The 23,298-nt window shown below is 40.7% G+C and overlaps 1 protein-coding gene across 10 annotated transcripts in view; it reads left to right on the forward strand.

Moving 5' to 3' along the window:
* LUZP1 (leucine zipper protein 1) overlaps positions 1 to 23,298 on the forward strand; it is a 100,532-nt gene that overhangs the window by 7,601 nt on the left and 69,633 nt on the right. The window contains exon 1 of one of the 10 annotated variants that reach the window (XM_073903197.1): positions 20,301 to 20,321. The exons of 8 other annotated variants lie outside the window; for them this stretch is intronic. The gene's annotated coding sequence lies outside the window, so the exon portion shown is untranslated. Of the gene's footprint in view, positions 1 to 20,300; positions 20,322 to 20,574; positions 20,593 to 23,298 lie in introns of those variants that run through there. One more of the 10 variants, XM_073903200.1, reaches the window with a different exon arrangement.

Consider the following 23,298-nt stretch of genomic DNA (forward strand, 5'->3'; position numbering starts at 1 on the left):
TGCAGGGGGACGCGGGCGAGCCGGGCCGGGGCCGCCCCCCGCCCGCCAACAACCCTGCAGTGTAATCTCCAGAAAGCTAGGGATTGCTTGCAGATTCTCCCGTCGCACCTTCACTGACTTGAATGACCTTGGGAAAGGAATTGTGCTTCTGAGCTCCTGGTGCCTTATCTGTTGATTGAGGAGAAAATACTTTCTGGACCTCCCTGCCTTTTGGGGATATTTTGAGAGGTGGGGTTAGTTCAGGGCATTTTACTGACTGCTGCAGTTCTGGCCTAAGGAGCTGGATTAGAGTCAAGAGTGAGGGGAATTCAGATCCACTAGTAAGATTTTATTAGCTCAGATTAGGTAGGGAAGGACAGGTTTGGATTTTAGGAGGATATTTCCCTTTGGAGAATCTGTACAGTATGTTCCAGATTGTATTCTCTCACTTTGTGTGCAGCTTTGGTGGTATTCGTGTGGTTAAATTAAGTAACTCCCATAGAAAACTCTTCTGTCAGAAATAATTATTTTGCTCAGGATTCCCCTTGGGGCAGATTAAGGTTTTGCTTAATTTACTCAGAAGAATTTTCCAGGTTTCTAAAATTAAATCACTTTTCTAAACATAGTAACTAAAGTTTGAAAAATTGGAAATAGTGGGATGGGGAGGGAGTTGATTAGAGTATGAACAAGGCAGCAAATACAGGTTCATTGTTGTTCTGTGATTACTAACAGGGATTATGAATTAGCCTTGATTAATAGGTATTTTCTTACTCCTAAATAGTTTAAGACCAAGAAAGGGAGCTTATTTTGTTGAGTTGCTTACTGTGTGCCCAGTAATTGTGCTAGGTGGTATATATCTCCTATAGTTTTCACAACAATGTTGTGAGGTGATAGTTGGCATCCCTGCTTCCCAGATGGGCAAACTGAAGGTCAGAAGGTAAAATGACTTCCCCAAGTTTACACATACAGCTGGTAAGAAGTGGAGCTGGAATTCAAACCCAAGCCTGTTTCTCAGGTCCACGGCTATCTCCATTGTGCACACTGCATTAGTTTCTAGGCCTTTGCCTCAGCCACTGGGTCACATTGGACTGTAGAATAAGTCAATTAAGTCTATTCCCCAGTAGCATTGCCTTCTTTTTCTTCCAGCAATGTTTTCAGTATGCTTTTGAGATGTTTTTGGTCCCCCCGCCCCCCCCCCCCGGTCTCCTAGGTGTTTTTGGTTTTTGGTAGAAAAACAAATATACAAGGTTGTGCTAGTGGTGTGTCCTATGTATAGTAGGTGCTTAATAAATATATATATGTATTTTTTTTACGATGGAAGCATTTGTATTGAAATGCAGATACCTGGGTGATCATAGATTTCATTTATATAATGGAAGATGATGGATAGCTAGTGGTCCTTCTGTAGAGGCCATCCATTAAGGTGACATTCATGATCAGAAGCAAGAACCATTTTTCATGTAATAGGGCTTTTTGGGACAGTGTCAGCTTCTGAGTAAGGCACATTACTTACAGGTAGGACCCAGATAGTCAAGCTGAGAAATTTGGTATAAACTTGGAAGCACATGATAGATGCTCAGTAAATATTTGCCGAAGAAATACATGCATTCTTTCTTTCTTTCTTTCTTTATTTATTTAAAAGATTTTATTTATTTGACAGAGACACAGTGAGAGAAGGAACACAAGCAGGGGGAGTGGGAGAGGGAGAAGCAGGCTTCCCGTGGAGCAGGGAGCCCGAGGCGGGGCTCGATCCCAGGACCCTGGGATCATGACCTGAGCCGAAGGCAGACGCTTAACGACAGCCACCCAGGCGCCCTCATTCTTTTTTTAAAAATCAGCTTTATTGAGGTATAATTTACATACACTAAAATTCATCAATTTTAAATGTGCAGTTTGATGAGCTTTGACAAATGTATGCAGTTGTGTAATCCCCACACTGCCATCATTTGTTTAAACTGTGTGTTGTTTTTAAGGTATTGGTTAGCAAAGTGATCCCTGGGAATATTGTTCTGTGTTCCTGATTCAAACCGGTGAGCTCAGGGTGAGTACTAAGAGAGTCAGTATGCCGACTTTGTAGGAAACAGGGAAACCTTTGGTATTTATTGGTGAGGTGCATGAGAAGAATAAGACAGGTAGAGATAGGGAAACTTGGCAGATCAGGGGAAAGAAATTCATGAGGGACCAGGTTTTCATTTTAGGACGAGGATATACATTGTGGGGGGAAAATTACCCAAAGATTTATTAAGGAGTTGAACTTACATTTTTGTTTCCTTTTTGAAATGGTACCTTCTGAAATATAAAACTTCAGCATCTTTGGCTATACTTAAGTGCTTTACACCTTATAGTTCAAATAATTCTTAAGGGTGGGGATGCTATAAAATAATTGAAGGCCTTGCCCTTCCACCTATGGCAGAATATCCTTAGTGTTTATCTCTAACTTATTTTAGTTAATATTCCACAAAGGGAATACATCAGTTAGAAATTGTGTCTTTCTTGGAAGACATAAGATTATTTTTTCCTTGTCATAATTTTTAAAGATTTATTTATTTGAGACAGAGACAGGGTCGTGGGGAGGAGTAGAGGGGAGAGGAAGAGGGAGAGAAGCCGACTCTGCGCTGAGCGGGACATGGGGCTTGATCTCACCACCCCAAGATCATGGACCTGAGCCGAAATCAAGAGTCAGATGCTTAACCGACTGAACTACTACCTAGGCACTCCTCCTTCTCATAATTTCTTAGGTCGCTGAACCTGTCCCAATCTGCTGCTATAGCTCAAGTCTGTCTTAGAAAAAGTCTGAAGCCTCTGTTGCCCAGCTTCTAGAAGCAACCCCATTAAAAAAAAAAATATTTTATTTATTTATTTAGAGAATGAGCATGAGCGAGTGTCAGTGGGGGTGGAAGGGGCAGAGAGAGAAGGAGAGAGTCTCAAGCAAACTCCGTGCTGGTTGAAGGGTTTGCTATTAGGACCCTGAGGTCATGACCTGAGCTGAAATCAAGAGTCTGATGCTTAACATACTGGGCCATCCAGGTGCACCTAGAAGCAGTCCCATTTTTATATCTAACTCCTCGTATCTCTTTATCCATTCTGTTTCTACATGTTGACTATTTTATAACCCTTCTCTCCCACCTGTCAGTCTTGAGAATGGAACCTCATCAGCCATGGGCCCTCCGTATATCATTAGGAAATAATAATTAAATTAAAATACCAGTCTACCAACTCAATATTTTGGGTGATGATAGGGAGAAAATAATAACTGTGCGGTAGTCATTATCCTCTTTATATGTGAGGAAGCTGAGCTCAGGGCAGTTACTGCCTGAGGGGGAGAGACCATTGATTTGAACTCAGAGTGACTGGTACTCAAGTTTGGGATTAGTTTCGTTACAGTCTCTGTGTATTCGGGTTGGGGGAGCAAGCGAAGAGCTTGGAAATACCATATTAAAATATAAGCCAAAACATAAACAAGCATCGCAAATCTTTTAGGCTTTGCTATGTGTTGTTATTATTATTATTTTAAGATTTTATTCCTTTATTTGAGAAACAGAGCACAAATAGGGAGGAGGGTCAGAGGGAGAGGGAGAAGCAGACGCAGACTCTCCGAGGAGCAGGGAGCCGGACACGGGACTCTGAGATCCAGCCCAGGACCCTGATATCACGACCTGAGCTGAAGGCAGATGCCCAACCCACTGAGCCACCAAGGCGCCCTCCCCCCCCAATTTTCTTTTTTAATAAAGATTTTATTGGGATGCCTGGGTGCCTCAGTCCATTAAGCGTCTGCCTTCGGCTCAGGTCATGATCCCAGGGTCCTGGGATCAAGTCCCACATCAGGCTTCTTGCTCAGCAGGGAGCCTGCTTCTCCCTTTGCCTGCTGCTCCCCCTGCTTGTGCGCTCTTTCTCTCTGACAAATAAGTAAATAAAATCTGTAAACAACAACAACAACAAGATTTTATTTATTTGATTTTTTTTTTAAAGATTTTATTTATTTATTCATGAGAGACAGGGAGAGAGAGAGAGAGAGAAGCAGAGGGAGAAGCAGGCTCCCAAGGAGCAGGGAGCCCGATGCGGGACTCGATCCCAGGACCCCGGGATCATGACCTGAGCCAAAGGCAGACGCTTAACCATCTGAGCCACCCAGGCGCCCAAGATTATATTTATTTGAGAGAGGGTGTATGCATGCGCATATATGTAAAGAGTACAATTTGATTTTTTTTTTTTTACAAACAATATATCTAGATCAAAACAGTATTACTCGTACCCAGAAGCCCCCACCAAGTTCCTTTCCAGTTCCTGTCTCCCTTCCATCTCCCAGCATGACTTCTAACAGCATATATTAATTTTGCCTGCTTTGTACTTTTGCAAAAATGGAATCATACAGCAGATATTCTTTTGGGTCTGGTTCCTTTTATTCAACAGTATGTTTGTGAATATGAAAAAACTTTTAAGGGTTTTCTTTAAGGCTTGGAATAAAATCCACATTCAAACTCTTTATCTTGGCTTATGATGTCTTATATAACCTGGTCCCGCCTACCTTTCCAGCTTCACCTTATTCCAATCTTGTTGCCCATTATGCTTCAATCACATCAGCTTCTTATTTATCCTTAACAAGCTCTTTCCTACCACAGGGCCTTTTTACGTGTGGCTCTCTCTTCCTTGAACACCCTTTCCCCTGCTCTTTGCCTGGCTGCCTTTTTCAAGCCTCAGCATATGTATCAGAGATACTCTCCCTCATTATTTTATCTTGCGAGTCCTTTTCCATTATTCCCTGTTGCTGGAGTCTGTTGCCTCCTCCCTTCATAGCACCTATTACGGTTTATAATGATATATCTGCTTGCATGATTTTTTTTTAAGATTCCATTTATTCATTTATTTGAGAGAGAGAAACAGCATGAGCGGGGAGAGGGTCAGAGGGAGAAGCAGGCTCCCCGCCTAGCCGGGAGACTGATGCGGGACTCGATCCCAGGACCCCGGGATCATGACCCAAGCCGAAGGCAGTCGCCCAACCAACTGAGCCACCCAGGCGCCCTGCTTGCGTGATTTTTATCTGCCTTCCCCATAGACTTCACAAGAGCAGGGAACTCATCTGCTTTGTTCATCAGTGTGTGCGTAGTACCTGACACAGTGACTGACATGTAGTAGGTATTTAATAAATATTTAATGACCACATTCCAATTCAGCATCTTTGTTCCCATTATCTTTTGTCCTTTTCTTATGCAGTTTAACTATTTAAACTTTCCTATCCTTCAAGGCTCAGCTCAGTTCCTTTCTATGAAGTCTGTGCTGACTTTGCAGTAGTAAATCTCTAAAATTTTGGCATTTATTGCTGATAGCCCTCATGTTCTTGGTAAGTCACACTGGCATGTATCTTATCTACCTAATTGGATCCAAAGCTCTCCCCCACCCCCCAAATCTTGCAGCTTGTAATGCCAGTACCCCTTATATTCTTGGTCAATTTTACTAGTTTGTATCTTTACCTAATTTGATCAGAAGCTTCTTCATTAGAAGCTAAGTTGTTTTAGCTGGTAACTCCCCTCAATTCTTTTAAATGAGCTTTGCACATAGTAGGCCCTCAGCAGAATTTTTTTTTTTAAGATTTTATTTATTTGACAGAGACACAGCGAGAGAGAGAACACAAAACACAAGCAGGGGGAGTGGGAGAGAGAGAAGCAGGCTTCCCACGGAGCAGGGAGCCCGATGTGGGGCTCCATCCCAATCAGGACCTGAACTGAAAGCCGACGCTTAATGACTGAGCCACCCAGGCACCCCCCCTCAGAATTTTTGATGATTGATCATAATGAGACTTATGTATAGGTATCAGTTTTAATTTTTTTTAAGCATTTTTTTTAAAAGATTTATTTATTTATTAGAGAGAGAGACACACACACACACACACAGTGAGAGAGGGAACACAGCAGTGGGAGTGGGAGAGGGAGAAGCAGGCTTCCTGCAGAGCAGGGGACCCGATGTGGGGCTCGATCCCAGGACCCTGGGATCATGACCTGAGCTGAAGGCAGACGCTTAACGACTGAGCCACCCAGGCGCCCCTCAGTTTTAATTTCTTAGGCTTATTAACATGGACTATTTTGCTTCTCTCTCTCCTCCCCCTGCTTGTGCTCTCTGTCAAATAAAATCTTTAAAAAAAATGGACTCTTTATTAGAATTCTTAGGGTTTTCTCTAATCCAGAGATTGGGAGTGCTCCACCTGCTTCAGGTTGGTATGACAATTATCAGGGTGTGAAAGTACAGGAGTCCAGTCCTGGTACCACAAAGCAGATACTTCTTTGGAATCTGTCACTGGCAAAGAACTAACTATGCACAGTTCTTTCTTAGAAAGATGCTTAATCAGTGCTTGTCTGATGCTCTCAGATTGGAGTTATTAACTGAAATGAGAGACTAGGTAATACCTCACTTGAACTATTTTGTTGAATAACATTTTATTTTAATGGTAAGGGTGACTCCAAGCTTCTCTACCAGCTACTTCTCTGACTTGCCAGTGATCTCTCTCAGTAGTAATTCTTCCTCTTTTATTAAAGGCAGAAGAATGTACTAATATTGTACATACTTTAAGCCAATTCCTGGTAACTGGGATGATTTAACTTAATATACATGTGGCACAATTGGGTGATACATGTAAAACTTTTTTTTAAGAGATGCCTAAGATGTATTTTAAAGCAATGATAATTTTGACTTTTTTTATTTAATTAAAAATTTTAAAGTAAGCTCTACACCCAACATGGGGCTCAAACTCATGACCTGGGGATCAAGAGTTGCACGCTCCACTGACTGAGCCAGCCCGGTGCCCCATTTTGACTTTTCTAATGGAATTATATCAGAAGATTGTGGAGTGATGTAGTAGTTATTTCTATGGAAACATTGGAACAGAGGTACTTAAGGAAGTTTCTGAGAGATGTTGTTGGAGTAATTTTGTTCACAATCATTCCTAATCTCTCACTGTTATTTTTTTCTTTTAACAACTTAGAAATATTTTATGAAACCAGCCTCTTTACTTTTTACCCCAACTAGGTCAAAATAAAAAGTAAAAGTAGAATGCATTTATATTTATCCATACTTCAGACTACCGCTGGACTTCAATAAACTTTTTTTTGAAATGTGAGGAGACAAATGATTAACTTTGGGGAATTCATTAAAAAAGTGACTTTCGAGGACACCTAGGTGGCTCAGTTGGTTAAGCATCTGCCTTTCGGCTCATTTCATGATCCCAGAGTCCTGGGATCGAGTCCCGCATGAGGCTCCTTGCTCAGTGGGGAGCCTGCTTCTCTCTCTGCCTGCTGGTCCCCCTGCTTGTGTTTTCTCTTTCTCTCTGACCAGTAAATAAGTAAATAAGTAAAATCTTTTAAAAAGTGACTTTCAGAATGGATTACAAAGTTAGTATATACTCAACCCAGTCTCTTGCACTTTTCATATTCACAGTTCATAACATTGGCTTCTAGGCATCAGGAGATCTTGGAGTATGTTTCTGAATCATTTAGTTTTATTCAAGTAAGCTTTTATTAAGGTGATTTATTATATTCTGATTCTTTGACAGTTGGTTATCTATTTGTGTCTTATTCTCATTCTTTGACCATTTTGGTTAAATGGCATTTTACCTCATAAGATTATTTAAAACTATATAGTTTAAATTGCCCGCTGATCCCCCAGCTTGTGCTCTCGGCTGTAGCCTCAGAAAGGCTCAATTTTTCCATCTTTACGATGGGAAGTGTGGTTGTGAGGATTAAATAATTTAATGTACAGAAGCATTTAGAGCATAATACCTGGTACATAGTAAATATTGGCCATTATTTCAGTTTTACATTTTTGTTTACCCAAAGAATAGAAGAAAAATTTCCTGTTCTTAATAGGATTTAGTCTAAAGTCAGATAGCATCTTTGTATACTGGGCAGACTAGAAGAAACTCAAGAATATTCATTCATTCATTCATTCATTCATTTATGAAAGACTTGATTTATTTATTTGACAGAGAGAGAGAGCACAAGTAGGCAGAGAGGCAGGCAGAGGGAGAGGGAGAAGTAGGCTCCCTGCTGAGCAGAGAGCCAGTGTTGCTCAGTCCCAGGACCCCTGGATCATGACCTGAGCCAAAGGCAGACGCTGAACCAGCTGAGTCACCCAGGTGCCCCAAGAATTTTTAAAAGCTTAATTTTAACTTGACTAATTTCTGATGAAGTTAGGGACTTTCTCAGTGACTAGTATAATTTCCTTTATTCATCTGTTTTTCTTGAATGACTCATCCTTAGACCAAGTGTTGGCTGTGTGGTTGTAATTGGTACAAATGAGAGATAATTTCTGGTTGTTCTAGCCAGCCCTTCATCACTTAAAGAGAGACCCTGCAGCTGGAAATTGAGACTGTTGGTAAGATAATACGTGAGACTATTTCAAACCATTGTAATTTTTGAAAATTATTTATTTGAAAATCATTGAAAAATATTAAGTCTGGTTATAGAATCTTGGGAGAGTGATATTAATGTTGTTAGCCATTTTTTTTAGCCGTTTATTTTTGCTTATTCTAGGTAAAGATTTCAAGTGATTTTACAACATTAGTTATATTTGTCAGGTACTATCTTAAGCATTTTATGTGCATTATTTCATTTACTTGTTCATTTAACAAATATTTGAGTGCCTGCCATGTGCCAGGCACAAGCTCATTTAATCCTCACCACACCCATGAAATAGATATAGTGTTTATTGTTTTAGCCCCATTTCACAGATTAGGAATTGGGGCACAGAGAAGCTGTGTATCTTGTCCAGTGTCACAGAGCTGTCGAGGGTCAAATTTGGGATTTTTAAATTTTGAATGACAGTTGCTGAAATATTGGCATAAATTAATTCAATGCCAGATTTTCTTTTAAAGATTTTTATTTATTTATTGAGAGAGAGAATGGTAGAGAGAGAGCATGAGAGGGAAGAAGGTCAGACGGAGAGGCAGACTCCCTGCTGAGCAGGGAGCCCGATGCAGGACTCGATCCCGGGACTCCAGGATCATGACCTGAGCCGAAGGCAGTCGCTTAACCAACTGAGCCACCCAGGTGTCCTTTTTTTTTTTTTTTTTTTTAAGATTTTATTTGTTTGACAGAGAGAGAGATAGCGAGAGCAGGAACACAAGCAGGGGGAGCAGGAGAGGGAGAAGTAGGCTTCCTGCCGAGCAGGGAGCCCAGTGTGAGACTCAGTCCCAGGACCCTGGGATCATGACCTGAGCCGAAGGTCTGAGCCACCCAGGTGCCTCCCAGATTTTTTTTTTTCTTTAGGAGAAGGATATTAATCAAATTTTGAAGTGTGTGCTAAATAGGTTACAGTCCGGGTACAGGATGTGTTAGGTTTAGGTGAGCTAAACTGGGATAATTTCCTCTCTTAGTCCAAATCCATCTCTTTAAACGACCAACAAAAGAACAAAAGACAAGTTTGGGTTTGGGGCGCCTGGGTGGCTCAGTCGTTAAGCGTCTGCCTTCGGCTCAGGTCATGATCCCAGGGTCCTGGGATCGAGCCCCGCATCAGGCTCCCTGCTTGGCAGGAGGCCTGCTTCTCCCTCTCCCACTCCCCCTGCTTGTGTTCCTGCTCTCGCTATCTCTCTCTCTGTCAAATAAACAAATAAAATCTTTAAAAAAAAAAAAGACAAAGACAAGTTTGGGTTTTTTTGGTTTGTTTGTTTTTCCAAAAGACAACTTGGAAATTCCTTCTTTTGGAGAATTCCAGTTTACCCAAACCAGTGTGAACTAAATGTAAATTTTCAAGAAGGATGGATGTAAATAACCGTATTAAACACTGTTCTTCAGAGGCACTCTGGGAGCCAATGTTATGGAAGCACGATAGTTTGATTGTTTAAATTAACTTCAGTTGTTATCCACAGTATCATTTTGCTGCTTTTGCATAGATCTGTTACGATATTTCAGACTTCCACTTTTGTTAATTGTGCTTTTATGGTCATCTCTGTGGGATATTTATAGGGTGATATGACTGCTTTTTATTTTTATTTTTTTAAAGATTTTATTTATTTATTTGACAGAGACACAGAGAGGGAACACAAGTTGGGGAGTGGGAGAGGGAGAAACAAGGCCCGCTGAGCAGGGAGCCTGATGTGGGGCTCGATCCCAGGACCCTGGGACCATGACCTGAGCCAAAGGCAGACACTTAACTACTGAGCCACCCAGGCGCCCCTATGACTGCTTTTTTTTTTTTTTTTAAAGATTTTATTTATTTGACAGAGAGAGACACAGTGAAAGAGGGAACACAAGCAGGGGGAGTGGGAGTGGGAGAGGGAGAAGCAGGCTTCCCACTGAGCAGGGAGCCCGATGCGGGGCTTGATCCCAGGACCCTGGGATCATGACCTGAGCCGAAGGCAGACGCTTAACGACTGAGCCACCCAGGCGCCCCTTATGACTGCTTTTTAAAAACAAATACCAGACGTTTCCAAAATGGGAAATAATTATATATTTATTTCAGTGAGATTTCCAAGCTGTGCTATACTTCTTTTGAATTTGCCTTTAGAACATATTGCACATTTTTAATCCTGATAAGTCTTCAATTTGGGGGAATTTACCTTTTGAAGATAAGCAAGTCTGGTGAATGAAGTGAGTAATCAGTACGGTTTTTGGTCATAAATGAGTTGTAATTCTAAGAGGTGGAGATTAGGAATTTTGTGTGTGAGGTTTCATCTTTGAGAATCTGCAAATAGAATTTCAAAAAGGTTTTGAGCCTTGGTGGCATTGCTGGAAGAGGGTCTTGCTTCCCAAGATGACTTGAAGAACAGCACTTATTTTGAACCTATAAATAAAAATCATTGCTTGAATGTAACTTATTTAACTTGTGTTCTTGATTGAATTGAAATTGTCTATAATGAAAATATTATCTTGTACTAATATCAGTATCTTATTTGTAGCTTTTAAAAGTTAATCTCTTTTTTCTGTCTAAAAGACAGTTTTTTAAAAAGGAGAAGAACACGGGGGCCCCTGTGTGGCTCAGTCGTTAAACGTCTGCCTTCGGCTCAGGTCATGATCCCAGGGTCCTGGGATCAAGCCCTACATCGGGCTCCCTGCTCTGCGGGAAGCCTGCTTCTCTCTCTTCCACTCCCCCTGCTTGTGTTCCTGCGCGCGCTCTCTCTCTCTCTCTCTCTCTCTCTCTCTCTGTCAAATAAATAAATAAAATCTTAAAACAAAATAAAAGGGAAAAGAATATTTTTAGTCCGCTGTGAGGCAAAATACATATAGGAACAGATTTGAACCCCTTATAATTAAAAGGTGAAATGTATTTTCCTGACCCACTTACCCAGGCATTATGTGTGTGGCCTCTCTGTGGAGGCTGAACAGTTCAGATAGAAAAATGGTATCATCCACCTGGGTCTGACAGCATATCCTATTTCTAAAAGTAAAGAAATCTCTGGTTTTATCCAGTTTCAAGTTAACTGGATAAGTTAAATGCTGAGCAAGATAAATGTAGTTAATTTTTGGCTCTTTAAAACCCTGGAACAGCTTTATCATAATGTATGTCCTCCTAATTACCTGGGGGTGTTTGTCTTGTTTAGGCCATGTTGGTGATTTGTATCTAGTATCAGTGAATAAGCAGAATTAGAATTGAAAATTTTCTATGGATTCTTAGTCATTGAGGACTAATAATAATACCTAACATTATTGACTATGTGCCAGCCGCTGTATTTAAGCTCTTTTTATATCTTTATTTAATCTTCTCAAAATCCCTTGGGGTAGATATTATTATCCCCATTTAATAGATAAAAATTCCTTAATATAGGAGATCAGTATGCCTAAAGTCAACACAGCTGATGAATGCCAAGCTAGGATTTGATTCCTGAGCTTGCAGTTGAACATTACAATGAGCACATGATGATTTTATGAACTATGTGCATTTAAGATCATTCTTCCCTAAGTAAATGAGGCCAACGTTGGCTTATGTTACCTAGGAGAGGAAGAATATCATTTTTAGATCTTGATAAACTTAAAGATGTATTAAATGTCTTTAAAATGGAAGACTGTTCCTGAGTATACAAAAGCTGATTGAATCTGTAAGATAACTACCGAGGTAGTTTAGGCTGTTTGTGTAACAAAGTAATGATTGCTGGTTTACATCGGGAATACCAGTTGTTGTTTTTTTAAAGATTTATTTATTTGGGAGAGAGAGAGAGACAAGAGACAGAGAAGGGGGGAGGGAGGGAATCTTCAAGCAGACTCCTTGTGGAGTGCACAGAACCTGAGGTGGGGCCCGGTTCCCGATCCCGCGACCCATGAGACCTTGACTTGAGCCGAAACCAAGAGTCGCGGCTTCAACCGACTGAGCCACCCAGGCGCCCCAGGAATACCAGTTTTTATACTTTCTGCCACAGCTGTACTGGAGTACGATATGAGATACTCTTTTTTTTTTTTTTTTAAGATTTTATTTATTTATTTGACAGAGAGACACAGCAAGAAGGGGAACACAAGCAGGGGGAGTGGGAGAGGGAGAGGCAGGCTTCCCGCTGAGCAGGGAGCCTGACATGGGGCTCTATCCCAGGACCCTGGGATCATGACCTGAGCTGAAGGCAGACGTTTAGCGACTGGGCCACCCAGGTGCCCCATGATATGAGATACTCTTAATATAATTTGATAAAATTAGATACTTTCCAGCATATGCTAATTTTTTTTTTGTAGGAATTTGAGGACTGTTGATTATGTTAGACTTTTTTAATACTGGATCCCCCCGTGACTTGAAAGAGACCATCAGGATCATAAAGAAGTATGATGAAAAAATAGATGGCTTAGTAGTGAGGCAATTAATGGAGCAGGGAGGAATAATAAGGTAATGGGGGGGATAAAATTTCTGATCATAAAAGGCAAGAGGAGTGGGATTAGGGCAGAAATAGGGGAAGTAGGTGGCTGTTCATTAAGTGGGTACAGTCGAGAAGAGTGCAGAGAATCTTTAGGGAAGAGAGGTAGAGAGGAGACAAGGAACACTGGCTTCATTTACATATTTGGTCAGTTTCACATCATATTTAAAAGCCAGTAATTTAGTCAGTTCTGTTCAATTTATAGTACCTGTTATATATTTAACCCAGGGCTAATTAATGTGGACAAAGCAAGTATTGTATATAGCCCTTGTTCTAAGGAATTTAACATTCTAATTGGGGAGACAGTACCTGGTTTTTGAAACGTTCCATGACAATATTGGATCATATGTTAATCCCAAAAGGCGTGATACTGACTGGTGATTCTGGAGCTTTCATTTGATAAACCATTCATATTTCAAAAGAACTTTTTGTTTTCCAAGTAAGGTCACAAAAATGAAAAACAGCCTTCTCATCTAATACCACTGTTTCAGAAAAGATGGGACATTTTAAAACAGAAATGAAAGGGCATCATCTCAGATGAAAGTCTTTATATTGAATAATTTAGCCTTATGGAAAGCTTAGTATTCTTTGGTGAAAATGTCCCTGATCTATGGTACAGTGGTACCTGCTCTAGGAGGTCTGTTATGCTACTAACTTAGAATGACAGGTAAGAGTTTACTGAGATTAGTCTGGGCTGAGTGATCTGTGAGGTCTTCATGGAGGCCGTTAGAGTAGAGTTTTACAATGATGGATAGGACATGAATAGACAGAAAGAAGGGAATGGTATTCCAGGCCAGGGCAACAAAAGAACAAAGATGTTGAGATTGGGATAAACTTGTATTATTGATTGGACCTAAGAATACTTGTCTGCTCTACCCTTGAGGATCATTGTTGGGGCTTCCACGAGCTGGCAGCTTTGTTTCTTTGTTTTCCTGCCTCAGAGGTCTGGAGTTGCTGGGAGCCCCCGCTTGGTCCACACCAGGCATGCCGACCCCACAGCCAGGCTAGGATCTGAAGTGGTAGCACCGGGCTTGGGGCCTCTGGCTCTCCTTGGATAGTGCCAGGCTCTCATGAGCTGATCCTGGCCTGTGTTGCCCCAAAAGTAGCTTGGGCCCCTGCTTGCCCCATAGGCAACACCTAACAAGTAAACACACCTAAACAGGTAGTCATCTATCACAAAGATGCCTGGGAGTGGGGCCTCTCACCTCCTGCTCTCCTACTAAACAACTGCTTTGGCCCCAGGCGATATCACTGGGGGAGGAGAGGGTGTCCAAAAGTGGGGACTTCTGTTGTGGAAGGGGTGTCCGAGGCCACTTGAGGAGGATCACCATTTTTCCCTCCCTGGATTAGCTTGGGTGCCGGCCAGGCTGCTCCGTCCACCCACTGAGAGCTGTGTCTCCTGCATAAGGTCCCATACAGGATTGTGAGGCGCGGGGTGGTAAGAAGCCATGAGTGGGTGGTGAAGAAGGAGTGCCGCAGGCCTCAGGACTGGGAGGTCAGACCTGACACTCAGTACACCGGCCGCAAATGCAAGCCCTGCTTCTAAGCCCTTAGCTGGATCTAATCGGGCAGCTCGAACTCCACACGCTTGCAGGTGGGAAGTTTTCTTTGTTGAAGTGCCTACTTCATCAGTTGCCAAAATAGTGTTTTAGAAAAGTTTTCAACCTTTTTGTTCTAAAAGTTCTAACAGTTTTTCACTAACAGGAGTTCTGAAAGTATCTTATTTTGTTCTAAAAACAATAAACCACTTTCTCTGGAACTGGAGGAGGGGGGAGAATACTTGTCTGCTCCAATAATAGAGTTTAGATTATGGACAAGGAGGAGATAAGATTAGGGAGGTAATGCTTGAATTATGAACAGTCTTGAACATTATACTGGGGCATTTGGACTTGATCTTGCTACCATTTAGGAACCACTGAAGGTTTATAGAGGTAAGGCATTGATAAATAATAGACTGATTAACCAGGAGGTGTTAGATAGATTATTGGAAAAGAGGCCACTTAAGGATTTTTGTAGAAATTCAGATGTGCATACTATGAGGACCTGAATATAGGGACTTAAAAAAGAAAAGGAATATATTAGAAGTTTTGAAGAGGGAAGAGATTGGAGTTGTTGATGCGGAAAAAGAAAGGTAAATGTAAGATTATGAGATTGGTAAAACTGGGGGGGGGGCATTTGTGATAACCAGTTAACTGAAGTTGGAGAAGGTGAAAAACAAGATAGCCTTTTTGCCTCAAATTCTCTGCTAAATATTACTCTATATCCACACACTTTTATGACACCATTTATTTAAGATTTTGAGGGCCAGAATCTCAAGCAGACTCTGCGATGAGCGCTGAGCCAGACATGGGGCTCGATCTCATGACCCTGAGATTGTGACCTGAGCCAAAACCAAGAATTGCGCTTAACCAACTGAGCCACCCAGGTACCCCACGACACCATTTATTTGAGATATGTTGAGAGTCTCTAAAATTGCCTTGGGATTGAAGCGGAAGTTAAAAGTTTTCCTTTATTTTGGAAACACTCGTTTGGAAAAAAAAGTATATGTAGTACATTTCAAACCGTTAAACATTGTATAAGTTATTAGTTATAGAAATTGTATCCTAATAAATAATACCATTGTTAGATGCCCTAGCAAGTATGGAGGAATTTTTGGAATGCATTGGTGACTTTAGAATTTTTTCGTTTGTCCTGTATACATTGACAACACAGTGTGGCAATACACTGGTTCATCTTGGATGGTTTAATTTATCATGATAGAGTTAAAATAGTCTTCCGGTTTTTGTTATTGCAGCATGTTACAGTAGAATATATTATCTGTCATTTCATTAGCATCTGCTGTGTAGCAGGTACCTGATGTCTACTAACTCTTCAGTGTTTCATGAAATGGGTACTGTTACTCCTACTTTGCAGATGAGGAAACTAAAACTCATAGGGGGTTTAAGAAATGTCCCTTGGGGAGCAGTAGAATTATGATTCTCCATCACTGTGACAATAAATCCATGTTCTTTCTTCTCCTCTGTCCTTGGAGTAGAGGTCATAAGAATAGGAATAAGGAGAGGGGAAGAGGGGCACCTGGGTGGCTCAGTCAGTTGAGCGACTGCCTTCGGCTCAGGTCATGATCCTGGAGTCCGGGGATTGAGTCCCGCGTCGGGGTCCCTGCTCGGCGGGGGGTCTGCTTCTCCCTCTGACCCTCCCCCCTCTCATGCTCTCTCTCTCATTCTCTCTCTCAAATAAATAAATAAAATCTTTAAAAAAAAAGAGAGGGGAAGAGATAATTGATTAGGCAGTAATTCAAATCAGTGAAGTGCTACCCACATATTAATTGGTGTTATCTAGCCTTTTCCATCCTGTGTGTGCAGGAGTGGGGGGGAGGGCTTCAAAGACCAAATATGATCTAGCCCTAGTTCTTGTCAAGGATAGTCACTTTTGGATAATGTCTCTCATATCTTTTTGTAGAGCTTTCAACAAATCCTTCATAAAAATAAATGTCCGAGGGGCGCCTGGGTGGCTCAGTCGTTAAGCGTCTGCCTTCGGCTCAGGTCATGATCGCAGGATCCTGGGATGGAGCCCCGCATCGGGCTCCCTGCTCGGCGGGAAGCCTGCTTCTCCCTCTTCCACTCCCCCTACTTGTGTTCCCTCTTTCGCTGTGTCTCTCTCTGTCAAATAAATAAATAAAATCTTTTAAAAAAATGTCCGATTCAGAAGACAAACACACACTTGACACAATTCGGCAAATTGCTAGTCTGGCAAATGACATCTAAGGAAGTTGCAGGGCCCATCTTCTGGGAAAGTGGGATTTGAAGGTCATTCTGCTTGAAAGTGTAGTTAGTGCTGGAGACTAGCTGTCATTGATATCTAGCACTTTTTTGGGGGGTATCTGCCTTTCTTGATTCTCCCCATTATCCACAGCCATAAAAGTTTTTAGCTTTTCTTCATGTGTGCTGTTGATAATTTCTTCAGTGTTCTCTCTTCTCAGTATTATAAAGCTCAACCCCACCCCTCTCCACCTCATTCCTGCTGTTCCTTTACCAGCTGCTTCTATTGGGTCTGGTAGAACCTTTGCACAAATGTGAGCAAAGTCCTAGGTTCTTAATCTTTTCTCCCAACATTTCCTCCATCTCCTAACACACAACTGAAAATGAGTTTTTTTCTCTAATGAATGTTAATTATTCGTATTTTTGCTGGTTGACTATTTTGTCATTCCTTGGACATGGGGAGCAATTAATATTTCTAGTCCTTCACTGTTGCTTCTAGACCATTTTTTGCCATTTTTGCACGGCTTCTGATTTTTCAAAGTCCCTACCATTTGCTCTCCTCTGTTTTCATTGCGTTTGGTGACTTTCAGGATCCACATGGATCATTCTTCTTCACCATCCCATTTCCTAGTCCCTCCCTCACTCTTAACCTATTCCTGTCTGTCTTGCATCTGTTGATTGCATCCCTTGCACTCTTTATTGAGTCCTTCCTTTGAGATGAGGAGTACACTGAGATCTTTTCTATCCTAAATAAATAAAATCCCCCTGCCTTTCTATCTCTTAGAGTGACTGCCATATTTTTTCTTTTACTCTCAAACATCTAAAAACAGAGCATTCCCTATGCAGCCTTTTCTTTCGTGCTCCTCATTCTTTAACACCCTTCCTGTCTTGTTTCTGTGTCCAACACTTTACTGTAAATGCCCTTTCAAAAGACCCAGTGTCCATATATTCAGTCATTTTCATAGCCTTTGTCTTCCTTAATCTCTTGTCAATATTTAAGGTATTGATCATCTTCTTCGTTGAACCTCTGTTCTTTGACTTGGAGTTAAAAATATGTGTGTTTGGCCCCACTGAGCCTGGTAAGGCCATTTTACCTGGAACTTGGCTGGTTGTTGGACTCCGGTGTTCATCTCGGGGCCTGTACTGACTAGCCGAGAAGGGGTGGAGCAGGTTGGCACTGTGCATCTCATAGTGCTCTGTACCCTGTGGACTTTTAAGTAAATAATTGATTTGACTTGCTAGTCTTCCTGTTCTCTCTCTCCTTCTCTCCCCAATCCTGCTATGGCTTGTTTGTAAAATGGATTACCCACTTCTGCTCTTGACTCTGCTTAAATATTATAGTACATAGAGGCAGACATTTCTTTTTTTAGAGCAGACTTTTGGAAAGAGTGTTATGAATTAAGTTCTTTAAACTCACGTGAGATTTGAAATGCTCCAGAAAATTTGGGAAAGTTTAATGAATATCAGTTAAGTGGCCTTAATGAGAAAACTTTTATGTCTTCTCTCTTATATTAGTATTTTTATGAAAAAACCCACATCAGATTCTATCACAGCAAAAATAATTACACTGAGAATCTGAGTATAATAGAATTTCTAAGCCCCATTTATTTTCAGGAGTATTTGCTATAATAACACGGTACTGTGACAGTTCCCTGGAGTTTGTTACTAGGATTTTGACCTGAATTTGCCAAGACAGTTTCAGAAAGTTGCAGAGATAGCTGGGAAGTAGCAGCGTGAGCAGATGTGGGTTAGGCTAATACACATGTAGGAGAGCAAAGTTTTGAGATGACATGATTTTTTGAGAAGGAAACAGTATTGAGTAATGCCACTTTCTGTTGCTGTTTTGCTGTGTTAAATGATCATGGAAGCCTTGTATCCTGAAATTTTTTTTTGTCCTTAGAGATTTGAGTCATTCTCTGTTCTCAGATGTTTATCACCTTCTTGTACAGGAAATTGAATTATTCAGCCCAGAGAGATGATAAAGAGATTTGGACTAAGTGAGTCTGGAGGTTCTGGTTCAGTTTTTGTCATTATTTAGCTACATAGACTTGAGCAAGTTACTTTACTCTTTGGGCTTCAGATTTGTCAAATGAGGTGAAGTAAATAATTTCTGAAAAGATACTGCTATTTTAATTTGAGGTGTTTTGATAAAAAGCCATTCACAGTGAGTCTCAAAGTCAGTTTACCAATTAGTCAGAAATGTGATAATTTGTATTGAGATAAATCTGTGACAATTTGTATCAAGAGATAAGAGTTTGTGGTATGTCTTTTGACAATGTAAGAAACACTGCAGCTGTATCTTCAAAATGGTAGAATAGATGCCTGTATCAGCAGCAGTGTTCCATGGATTATAAAGGTACTAGAAAATATCACTGAACTATGGAGATACAGAAATGTGAAATCCAGTACATATGCCTATTTCAAAATGATGTGACAGCTTTGAAACACATTTTTTTGTGTTTGTTTATATGGAAAATAGGTAAAATGGCAGAGTGAAATAATATTAACAATAGTAGCTAATGACATTTGGTTAGCACTTCCTGTAAGGCCAGCTACTATCTTCAGATGAATTTATAATGCATTTAGTCCTTCCTTAAATAATTCTACATGGTAGCTATTATCCCTGTTTTACAGGTGAGGACACTGAAACATAGTTAAGTAACTTGCCCTTGCTGCTATTAAGTGACATATTGTCACATATATGACTAGGTCTGTGTGACTCCAGAACCTCTGTTCCACATATATGTATCTATTACATGCTGAGTTCAGAGTGCCTGCAGATAAAGTATATGGTGCTGAGAACAAAGTAAAATTCAGATGTTGAATGTTTGACTAGGTTATATTGTGTTGCTTCCTTAAGCCATATGCTATCATATGGCTTATGCATTATGCATTACAATTATGTTAGTTTAGTAATATCACTCACATTTACTGACCAACATGGCCTGGGTTTGAATTCCAGCCCTACCATGTGATTTTTGTGTAAACTCAGGAAAGGAACTGGACCTCTTTGTGCCTCAGTTTACTCATCTGAAAAATGCAGTTAATAGTATCTGCCTCCTAGTGTTGTGAGAAATAAATGAGTTGATGCAGAGGGCTTAGAATGACATGAAGTAAAGATACAGTAAAAAAGGGGCACTTGGGTGGCTCAGCTGTTAAGCGTCTGCCTTCGGCTCAGGTCATGGTCCCAGGGTCCTAGGATCAAGGCCCGCATCAGACTCCCTGCTCGGCAGAAAGCCTGCTTCTCCTTCTCCCCCTGCTTGTGTTCCCTCTCTCGTTGTCTCTCTCTCTCTAATAAATAAATAAAATCTTTAAAAAAAACATACAATAAATGTTGGCTATTATGTTATGCTTTTAACTTTTCCAAGTACCTTAAATACCATTTCCTTCAATTATTTGAAATTATGAGAAATCCCTGAAGCAACTTGTCTTAAGGACACGAGAACAAAATTAAATGGAATTAAATTTAAAAGGTTAATTCTGGTCTGAAAGAGAAAAAAATTGGTTTGGGATGAGTGTCATGTAATAGCCACCTCTCTTGTAGAAGTAGGACAGGCCTGTGGTGTTTGGAACGGGAAGGAAGATCATTCCCAGCTACTCATTTCTTTTTCTAGTCCCTGATTCCCTTCCTGCTGTTAGAGGGGGATGTTGTTGCGTCATTCCTATGTCCTGGTTTAGCCATCTAGCAAGCTGAGAAACAACATTTGAAGGGTATCGGATTCTCTGGGAACTGAGAAAACAGCTTACCTTTTCTATGTGGAAAAAAGGTAAACCAAGTGGGAGGTGTGAGCTACCAGTATGAGCTATGCTGTCATGTGAGTTGTTTTATGGATTTAACTCTTGAACTGCTTTAACTGAATCTCACTCTTTTGTCATGTGTCAGTTTCCTGCAGTTGTTTAGAGGCATTTTTAGGATTTAAGTGCCTCTAGTTTTTTTTTTTTAACAGCTTCATGCGGCTTGATCTAGCTCAGCTGTCAGCACTTGATTTTGCTGCAGTATGTACTGCATGATCTCTGCATTGCTGTAACCAGATCTTGGTAAGACTTGCCTTTCCATCTCTTTGATGAAAAGATTTCTTTGCATCTCTCCCTCGGGCTAGTCTGGCTGTAGCATTGGAGGCTCTTCCCTACTCTTTGGAAAAACCTAAAGAGAGTTTTTGAGAAGTGACCTTGTGTTGGATTTGGCTAGGATTTCTCCAGCTAACAGCTGTTAGCTTTCTGTTAGCTCTAACACATAGGAACAGTGTCTTCAGCAAATGTATATGGTACCTGCCATGCAAGAGGTACCACTACTACTAGTCACTGGAAATGCAGAATATAAAAATTGAAGCATATTGAATTAGACTGGATAATGATTAAGGAGAGATAAAATGTTATATGAAGGAGAAGAGATCATGGAGACCTGGATTTAATTCCAGGTTCTGCCTTTTATTCCCAGTGTGACTCTGGGCAAATTTGTGTAACTTTCCTGAATCTCAGATTTCTCACCTATAGACTAGAAGTACTAATACCTAGTTCTTAGGGTTGTTTTAAGGATTGATTGAGAGAATAAATTGATGACACTGAACAGAATGCGTGAAACAGTACTGTGAAATGTTACTAACCTTCCTGTGGTTGATTGAGTTTCTTGTTAAAATTAGGATATTAGTACTTAGCTCAGGTTTGTTGTAAAGATGAAATGAGAATTGAGATAGCTAGCTAGCTGGCACATAGATGTTACATGTGCAAAAAAGAGCTGGAGCAACTGAAATGCTGGAGGCAGTATTTCTTTGGAAGAAACAAATTAAAATAGTACCCAGGTTGTACTAGCACCAGCAACCAGTCAGGGTTATTTTTGTTGTGCTTAGCTAAATATGTGCATTTCCAATTGTATTTTGCCCATGATGCAGTCCCTTCTTTTTTACGCATAATCATGTTCTACTCATTCTCAAAGATTAGCTTAAATTTTACTGTGAAGCTCTTGTAGATCATTTCAGAGAAATGATTTGTCCCACTTCTAAATGCCATTATGACGCTTAGCATGGACTGATATATAGTGTTTTTACTCTCATGATCTGCCTGGAGAGAAGTTCTGTTCTATTCCTTCTTAAAATCTCGTTTAGATCTCTTCTATGAAACCTTTCCTAACTCATTATCAATCCGCTCCTTCTGTACTTCTGTTTTTGTTGTAGTACATCTTAAACACTTGCCCTTACCATGTTGTTCTGATTATTTGCTTACTTTTGTCTGCTTATAATGAACTATGAATATCATAAGAACGGAATATTTTCTCTATTCCCATTTTATAGCACATGCCTGGTTCAGTAAGTAGTGAATTGAGACTTCAGTGCATTAATCTTGTGTTGGTATTTTCTTATTCCAATCCAAAAGGGCATGAGTGAGAAGTTCACTTTGGTGTCTCTGTGTGTGTTTTAAAGTAAAACCAACAGGGGTGCTTGGGTGGCTCAGTTCATTAAGTGACTGACTCTTGATTTCAGCTCAGGTCAGGATCTCAGGGTTGTGAGATAAAGCACTGTGTGGGGCTCTGTGCTCAACGGGAGTCTGCTTGAGATTCTCTCCCTTTCCCTTTGCCCCTCCCCTGCCCCAGCTTGTGCTCACTCTCTCTCAAATAAATCACTCTCCTGGGGTCCTTGTGCTCTCTCTCTCTCTAATAAAAAAATAAAATCTTAAAAAAATTTTTTTTATTAAAAAGATTTTATTTATCCATTTGACAGAGAGCACAAGCAGGGGGAGTGGGAGAGGGAGAAGGCTCCCTGCTGAGCGGGGAGCCTGATGCAGGGCTTGATCCCAGGACCCTGGGATCATGACTGAGCCAAAGGCTGACGCTTAACCCACTGAGCCACCCAGGCGCCCTAATAAATAAATCTTTAAAATAAAACCAACAAAAATATATATTGATGTAATCACACACCATAAAATTCACAACCATCATTTAATTTCAGACCCATTTTCATCACCCCAAAAGAAACCCCATACCATTAGCAGTCACTCTCAATTCTCTCCTACCTCCAGAACCTGGCAACCATAATCCATTTTCTCGTCTCTCTGTGGATTTGCCTATTCTGGACATTTTATATAAATGGAAATCATACAATATGTAGACTGTTGTGTCTGGCTTCTTTCACTTATCACAGTGTTTTCAAGTTTATCCATGTTGTATCAGTACTTCATTTTTAGGGCTGAATAATACCCCATTGTATGTATGTTTCACATTTTGTTTATTCATCGGTTGAAAGACACTTGGGTTGTTTCCACTTTAGGCTGTTCTGAATAAAGATTGCTGTACAAGTTTATGTGTTGGCACAAGTTTTCATTTCTCTCAGATACATACCTAGAATGGAATTGCTGGGTCATGTGGTAACTAACTTTTTCAGGAACTATGAGATTTTTTTCACGCCATCTGTCCGCACCATTTTGCATTCCTACCAGCAGTGTATGTGGGTTCTGATTTGTCCACATCCTCACAACCTTTGTTATTATCCTTTTTGATTATAGCAATGCTAGTGGGTGTGACATGGTGTTGTGTGGTGGTTTTGATTTGTGTTTCCCTAGTGACTAATGATGGAGCATCTTTTTTTTTTTTTTTTAAGATTTTATTTATTTATTCATGAGAGACAGAGAGAAGCAGAGGGAGAAGCAGGCTCCCAAGGAGCAGGGAGCCCGATGCAGGACTCGATCCCAGGACCCTGGGATCATGACCTAAGCCAAAAGCAGACGCTTAACCATCTGAGCCACCCAGGCGCC

The sequence above is a fragment of the Callorhinus ursinus genome, unplaced genomic scaffold (assembly GCF_003265705.2).
Source record: "Callorhinus ursinus isolate GAN/ISIS: 27379988/994484 unplaced genomic scaffold, GSC_fseal_2.0 scaffold18, whole genome shotgun sequence".
NCBI lineage: Eukaryota > Metazoa > Chordata > Mammalia > Carnivora > Otariidae > Callorhinus > Callorhinus ursinus.